Genomic DNA, 5,000 nt, shown 5'->3' on the forward strand with positions numbered 1-5,000 from the left:
ACAAGCCCAATCTCGTCTGATCTTGGAAGCTAAGCAGAGCCGGGCCTGGTTAGTACTTGGATGGGAGACCACCTGGGAATACCAGGTGCTGTAGGCCTTTTTTTCTTCTCTCTTGTTCCGGCTTCCTTCAATGCTGTTTTCTAGATGTATAAGAGATGTAGGTCAATAGGAAAACAATACCTACAGCCACACCACCCTGAACAAGCCCAATCTCATCTGATCTTGGAAGCTAAGCAGGGACGGGCCTGGTTAGTACTTGGATGGGAGACCACCTGGGAATACCACGTGCTGTAGGCCTTTTTTTTTTCTCTCTTGTTCCGGCTTCCTTCAATGCTGGTTTTGAGATTATAAGAGATGTAGGTCAATAGGAAACCAAAATCTACAGCTACACATCTCTAAACAAGCCCAATCTCATTTGATCTTGGAAGCTAAGCAGGGCCAGGCCTGGTTAGTACTTGGATGGGAGACCACCTGGGAATACCAGGTGCTGTAGGCTTTTTTTTTTTCTCTCTTGTTCCGGCTTCATTCAATGCTGGTTTTTAGATGTATAAGAGATGTATGTCAATAGGAAACCAATACCTACAGCCACACCACCCTGAACAAGCCTGATCTTGGAAGCTAAGCAGAGCCAGGCCTGGTTAGTACTTGGATGCGAGACCACCTGGGGATACCAGGTGCTGTAGGCCCTTTTTTTTTTCTCTCTTTTTCCGACTTCCTTCAATGCTGGTTTTGAGATGTATAAGAGATGTAGGTCAATAGGAAACCAATACCTACAGGCACACCACCCTGAACAAGCCCAATCTCGTCTGATCTTGGAAGCTAAGCAGGGCTGGGCCTGGTTAGTACTTGGATGGGAGACCACCTGGAAATACCAGGTGCTGTAGGCTTTTTTTTTCTCTCTTGTTCCGGCCTCCTTCAATGCTGGTTTTGAGATGTATAAGAGATGTAGGTCAATAGGAAACCAATACCTACAGCCACACCACCCTGAACAAGCCCAATCTCATCTGATCTTGGAAGCTAAGCAGGGCTGGGCCTGGTTAGTACTTGGATGGGAGACCACCTGGCAATACCAGGTGCTGTAGGCCTTTTTTTTTTTCTCTCTTGTTCCGGCTTCCTTCAATGCTTGTTTTTAGATGTATAAGAGATGTAGGTCAATAGGAAAACAATACCTACAGCCACACCACCATGAACAAGCCCAATCTCGTCTGATCTTGGAAGCTAAGCAGGGCTGGGCCTGGTTAGTACTTGGATGGGAGACCACCTGGAAATACCAGGTGCTGTAGGCTTTTTTTTTTCTCTCTTGTTCCGGCCTCCTTCAATGTTGGTTTTCAGATGTATAAGAGATGTAGGTCAATAGGAAACCAATACCTACAGCCACACCACCCCGAACAAGCCCAATCTCGTCTGATCTTGGAAGCTAAGCAGAGCCAGGCCTGGTTAGTACTTGGATGGGTGACCACCTGGGAATACCAGGTGCTGTAGGCCTTTTTTTCTTCTCTCTTGTTCCGGCTTCCTTCAATGCTGGTTTCTAGATGTATAAGAGATGTACGTCAATAGGAAAACAATACCTACAGCCACACCACCCTGAAAAAGCCCAATCTCGTCTGATCTTGGAAGCTAAGCAGGGACGGGCCTGGTTAGTACTTGGATGGGAGACCACCTGGGAATACCAGGTGCTGTAGGCCTTTTTTTCTTCTCTCTTGTTCCGGCTTCCTTCAATGCTGGTTTCTAGATGTATAAGAGATGTAGGTCAATAGAAAAACAATACCTACAGCCACACCACCCTGAACAAGCCCAATCTTGTCTGATCTTGGAAGCTAAGCAGGGCTGGGCCTGGTTAGTACTTGGATGGGAGACCACCTGGAAATACCAGGTGCTGTAGGCTTTTTTTTTCTCTCTTGTTCCGGCCTCCTTCAATGCTGGTTTGGAGATGTATAAGAGATGTAGGTCATTAGGAAACCAATACCTACAGCCACACCACCCTGAACAAGCCCAATCTCGTCTGATCTTGGAAGCTAAGCAGAGCCGGGCCTGGTTAGTACTTGGATGGGAGACCACCTGGGAATACCAGGTGCTGTAGGCCTTTTTTTCTTCTCTCTTGTTCCGGCTTCCTTCAATGCTGGTTTCTAGATGTATAAGAGATGTAGGTCAATAGGAAAGCAATACCTACAGCCACACCACCCTGAACAAGCCCAATCTCATCTGATCTTGGAAGCTAAGCAGGGACGGGCCTGGTTAGTACTTGGATGGGAGACCACCTGGGAATACCAGGTACTGTAGGCCTTTTTTTCTTCTCTCTTGTTCCGGCTTCCTTCAATGCTGGTTTCTAGATGTATAAGAGATGTAGGTCAATAGGAAAACAATACCTACAGCCACACCACCCTGAACAAGCCCAATCTCGTCTGATCTTGGAAGCTAAGCAGGGATGGGCCTGGTTAGTACTTGGATGGGAGACCACCTGGGAATACCAGGTGCTGTAGGCCTTTTTTTTTTCTCTCTTGTTCCGGCTTCCTTCAATGCTGGTTTTGAGATAATAAGAGATGTAGGTCAATAAGAAGCCAAAACCTACAGCTACACATCTCTAAACAAGCCCAATCTCGTCTGATCTTGGAAGCTAAGCAGGGCCAGGCCTGGTTAGTACTTGGATGGGAGACCACCTGGGAATACCAGGTGCTGTAGGCTTTTTTTTTTTCTCTCTTGTTCCGGCTTCCTTCAATGCTGGTTTTTAGATGTATAAGAGATGTAGGTCAATAGGAAACCAATACATACAGCCACACCACCCTGAACAAGCCTGATATTGGAAGCTAAGCAGAGCCGGGGTTGGTTAGTACTTGGATGCGAGACCACCTGGGAATACCAGGTGCTGTAGGCCCTTTTTTTTTTCTCTCTTGTTCCGGCTTCCTTCAATGCTGGTTTTGAGATTATAAGAGATGTAGGTCAATATAAAACCATTACCTACAGCTACACATCTCTGAACAATCCCAATCTCGTTTGATCTTGGAAGCTAAGCAGGGCCGGACCTGGTTAGTACTTTGATGGGAGACCACCTGGGAATACCAGGTGCTGTAGGCCTTTTTTTTTTCTCTTGTTCTGGCTTCCTTCAATGCTGGTTTTGAGATGTATAAGAGATGTAGGTCAATAGGAAACCAATACCTACAGCCACACCACCCTGAACAAGCCCAATCTTGTCTGATCTTGGAAGCTAAGCAGGGCCAGGCCTGGTTAGTACTTGGATGGGAGACCACCTGGCAATACCAGCTGCTGTAGGCCTTTTTTTTTATCTCTCTTGTTCCGGCTTCCTTCAATGCTGGTTTTGAGATGTATAAGTGATGTAGGTCAATAGGAAACCAATACCTACAACCACTCCACCTTGAACAAGCACAATCTCGTCTGATCTTGAAAGATAAGCAGCGCCGGGCCTAGTTAGTACTTGAATGGGAGACCACCTGGGAATACCAGGTGCTGTAGGCTTTTTTTTTCCCTCTCTTGTTCCGGCTTCCTTCAATGCTTATTTTGAGATGTATAAGAGATGTAGGTCAATAGGAAACCAATACCTACAACCACTCCACCTTAACCAAGCACAATCTCGTCTGATCTTGAAAGATAAGCAGCACCGGGCCTAGTTAGTACTTGAATGGGAGACCACCTGGGCATACCAGGTGCTGTAGGCCTTTTTTTCTTCTCTCTTGTTCCGGCTTCCTTCAATGCTGTTTTCTAGATGTATAAGAGATATAGGTCAATAGGAAAACAATACCTACAGCCACACCACCCTGAACAAGCCCAATCTTGTCTGATCTTGGAAGCTAAGCAGGGACGGGCCTGGTTAGTACTTGGATGGGAGACCACCTGGGAATACCAGGGGCTGTAGGCCTTTTTTTCTTGTCTCTTGTTCCGGCTTCCTTCAATGCTGGTTTCTAGTTGTATAAGAGATGTAGGTCAGTAGGAAAACAATACCTACAGCCACACCACCCTGAACAAGCCCAATCTCATCTGATCTTGGAAGCTAAGCAGGGACGGGCCTGGTTAGTACTTGGATGGGAGACCACCTGGGAATACCAGGTGCTGTAGGCCTTTTTTTTTTCTCTCTTGTTCCGGCTTCCTTCAATGCTGGTTTTGAGATAATAAGAGATGTAGGTCAATAGGAAACCAAAACCTACAGCTACACATCTCTAAACAAGCCCAATCTTGTCTGATCTTGAAAGCTAAGCAGGGCCAGGCCTGGTTAGTACTTGGATGGGAGACCACCTGGGAATACCAGGTGCTGTAGGCCCTTTTTTTTTTCTCTCTTGTTCCGACTTTCTTTAATGCTGGTTTTGAGATGTATAAGAGATGTAGGTCAATAGAAAACCGTTACATACAGCCACACCACCCTGAACAAGCCCAATCTCATCTGATCTTGGAAGCTAAGCAGGGCTGGGCCTGGTTAGTACTTGGATGGGAGACCACCTGGAAATATCAGGTGCTGTAGGCTTTTTTTTTTCTCTCTTGTTCCGGCCTCCTTCAATGCTGGTTTTGATATGTATAAGAGATGTAGGTCAATACGAAACCGATACCTACAGCCACACCACCCTGAACAAGCCCAATCTCGTCTGATCTTGAAAGCTAAGCAGTTCCGGGCCTGGTTAGTACTTTTTTTTTCTCTCTTGTTCTGGCTTCCTTCAATGCTGGTTTTAAAATGTATAAGTGATGTAGGTCATTAGGAAACCAATACCTACAGCCACACCACCCTGGACAAGCCCAATCTCGTCTGATCTTGGAAGCTAAGCAGAGCCGGGCCTGGTTAGTACTTGGATGGGAGACCACCTGGGAATACCAGGTGCTGTAGGCCTTTTTTTCTTCTCTCTTGTTCCGGCTTCCTTCAATGCTGGTTTCTAGATGTATAAGAGTTGTAGGTCAATAGGAAAACAATACCTACAGCCACACCACCCTGAACAAGCCCAATCTCATCTGATCTTCAAAGCTAAGCAGGGCCGGGCCTGGTTAGTACTTGGATGGGAGAC

General features: G+C 46.4%; 12 non-coding genes and 10 pseudogenes across 12 annotated transcripts in view; all 22 read left to right on the plus strand.

Annotated features, from left to right (window-relative positions):
- Nucleotides 1-97, plus strand: part of LOC142113312 (5S ribosomal RNA) — a 119-nt gene extending 22 nt beyond the window's left edge. Inside the window, exon 1 of the ribosomal RNA XR_012681425.1 lies at nt 1-97. This exon is cut by the window's left edge and continues 22 nt beyond it. This is a non-coding gene — a ribosomal RNA (5S ribosomal RNA).
- An 81-nt stretch (nt 98-178) lies between these two features.
- On the plus strand, nt 179-297 carry LOC142113385 (5S ribosomal RNA). The gene has a single exon (XR_012681499.1). It is a non-coding gene; the product is annotated as a 5S ribosomal RNA (ribosomal RNA).
- Nucleotides 298-377: 80 nt separating this feature from the next.
- LOC142112881 (5S ribosomal RNA) lies at nt 378-496 on the plus strand (annotated as a pseudogene).
- Nucleotides 497-768: 272 nt separating this feature from the next.
- On the plus strand, nt 769-887 carry LOC142113500 (5S ribosomal RNA; annotated as a pseudogene).
- Nucleotides 888-966: 79 nt separating this feature from the next.
- LOC142113329 (5S ribosomal RNA) lies at nt 967-1,085 on the plus strand. The gene has a single exon (XR_012681443.1). It is a non-coding gene; the product is annotated as a 5S ribosomal RNA (ribosomal RNA).
- Nucleotides 1,086-1,167: 82 nt separating this feature from the next.
- On the plus strand, nt 1,168-1,286 carry LOC142113460 (5S ribosomal RNA). Its single transcript, XR_012681573.1, has one exon. It is a non-coding gene; the product is annotated as a 5S ribosomal RNA (ribosomal RNA).
- An 80-nt stretch (nt 1,287-1,366) lies between these two features.
- On the plus strand, nt 1,367-1,485 carry LOC142113666 (5S ribosomal RNA; annotated as a pseudogene).
- Nucleotides 1,486-1,566: 81 nt separating this feature from the next.
- LOC142113427 (5S ribosomal RNA) lies at nt 1,567-1,685 on the plus strand. Its single transcript, XR_012681540.1, has one exon. It is a non-coding gene; the product is annotated as a 5S ribosomal RNA (ribosomal RNA).
- An 81-nt stretch (nt 1,686-1,766) lies between these two features.
- Nucleotides 1,767-1,885, plus strand: LOC142113482 (5S ribosomal RNA; annotated as a pseudogene).
- Nucleotides 1,886-1,964: 79 nt separating this feature from the next.
- Nucleotides 1,965-2,083, plus strand: LOC142113313 (5S ribosomal RNA). Its single transcript, XR_012681426.1, has one exon. It is a non-coding gene; the product is annotated as a 5S ribosomal RNA (ribosomal RNA).
- Nucleotides 2,084-2,164: 81 nt separating this feature from the next.
- Nucleotides 2,165-2,283, plus strand: LOC142113042 (5S ribosomal RNA). Its single transcript, XR_012681332.1, has one exon. It is a non-coding gene; the product is annotated as a 5S ribosomal RNA (ribosomal RNA).
- Nucleotides 2,284-2,364: 81 nt separating this feature from the next.
- On the plus strand, nt 2,365-2,483 carry LOC142113464 (5S ribosomal RNA). Its single transcript, XR_012681577.1, has one exon. It is a non-coding gene; the product is annotated as a 5S ribosomal RNA (ribosomal RNA).
- An 80-nt stretch (nt 2,484-2,563) lies between these two features.
- Nucleotides 2,564-2,682, plus strand: LOC142112838 (5S ribosomal RNA; annotated as a pseudogene).
- A 271-nt stretch (nt 2,683-2,953) lies between these two features.
- LOC142112847 (5S ribosomal RNA) lies at nt 2,954-3,072 on the plus strand (annotated as a pseudogene).
- Nucleotides 3,073-3,151: 79 nt separating this feature from the next.
- On the plus strand, nt 3,152-3,270 carry LOC142113076 (5S ribosomal RNA; annotated as a pseudogene).
- An 82-nt stretch (nt 3,271-3,352) lies between these two features.
- On the plus strand, nt 3,353-3,471 carry LOC142113155 (5S ribosomal RNA; annotated as a pseudogene).
- Nucleotides 3,472-3,752: 281 nt separating this feature from the next.
- LOC142113507 (5S ribosomal RNA) lies at nt 3,753-3,871 on the plus strand (annotated as a pseudogene).
- An 81-nt stretch (nt 3,872-3,952) lies between these two features.
- LOC142113390 (5S ribosomal RNA) lies at nt 3,953-4,071 on the plus strand. Its single transcript, XR_012681503.1, has one exon. It is a non-coding gene; the product is annotated as a 5S ribosomal RNA (ribosomal RNA).
- Nucleotides 4,072-4,151: 80 nt separating this feature from the next.
- On the plus strand, nt 4,152-4,270 carry LOC142113063 (5S ribosomal RNA; annotated as a pseudogene).
- Nucleotides 4,271-4,352: 82 nt separating this feature from the next.
- On the plus strand, nt 4,353-4,471 carry LOC142113474 (5S ribosomal RNA). Its single transcript, XR_012681587.1, has one exon. It is a non-coding gene; the product is annotated as a 5S ribosomal RNA (ribosomal RNA).
- Nucleotides 4,472-4,709: 238 nt separating this feature from the next.
- On the plus strand, nt 4,710-4,828 carry LOC142113323 (5S ribosomal RNA). The gene has a single exon (XR_012681436.1). It is a non-coding gene; the product is annotated as a 5S ribosomal RNA (ribosomal RNA).
- An 81-nt stretch (nt 4,829-4,909) lies between these two features.
- The window catches only part of LOC142113461 (5S ribosomal RNA), a 119-nt gene continuing 28 nt past the window's right edge, over nt 4,910-5,000 (plus strand). The window contains exon 1 of the ribosomal RNA XR_012681574.1: nt 4,910-5,000. This exon is cut by the window's right edge and continues 28 nt beyond it. This is a non-coding gene — a ribosomal RNA (5S ribosomal RNA).

This window comes from Mixophyes fleayi, unplaced genomic scaffold (assembly GCF_038048845.1).
Source record: "Mixophyes fleayi isolate aMixFle1 unplaced genomic scaffold, aMixFle1.hap1 Scaffold_114, whole genome shotgun sequence".
Classification (NCBI taxonomy): Eukaryota; Metazoa; Chordata; class Amphibia; order Anura; family Limnodynastidae; genus Mixophyes; species Mixophyes fleayi.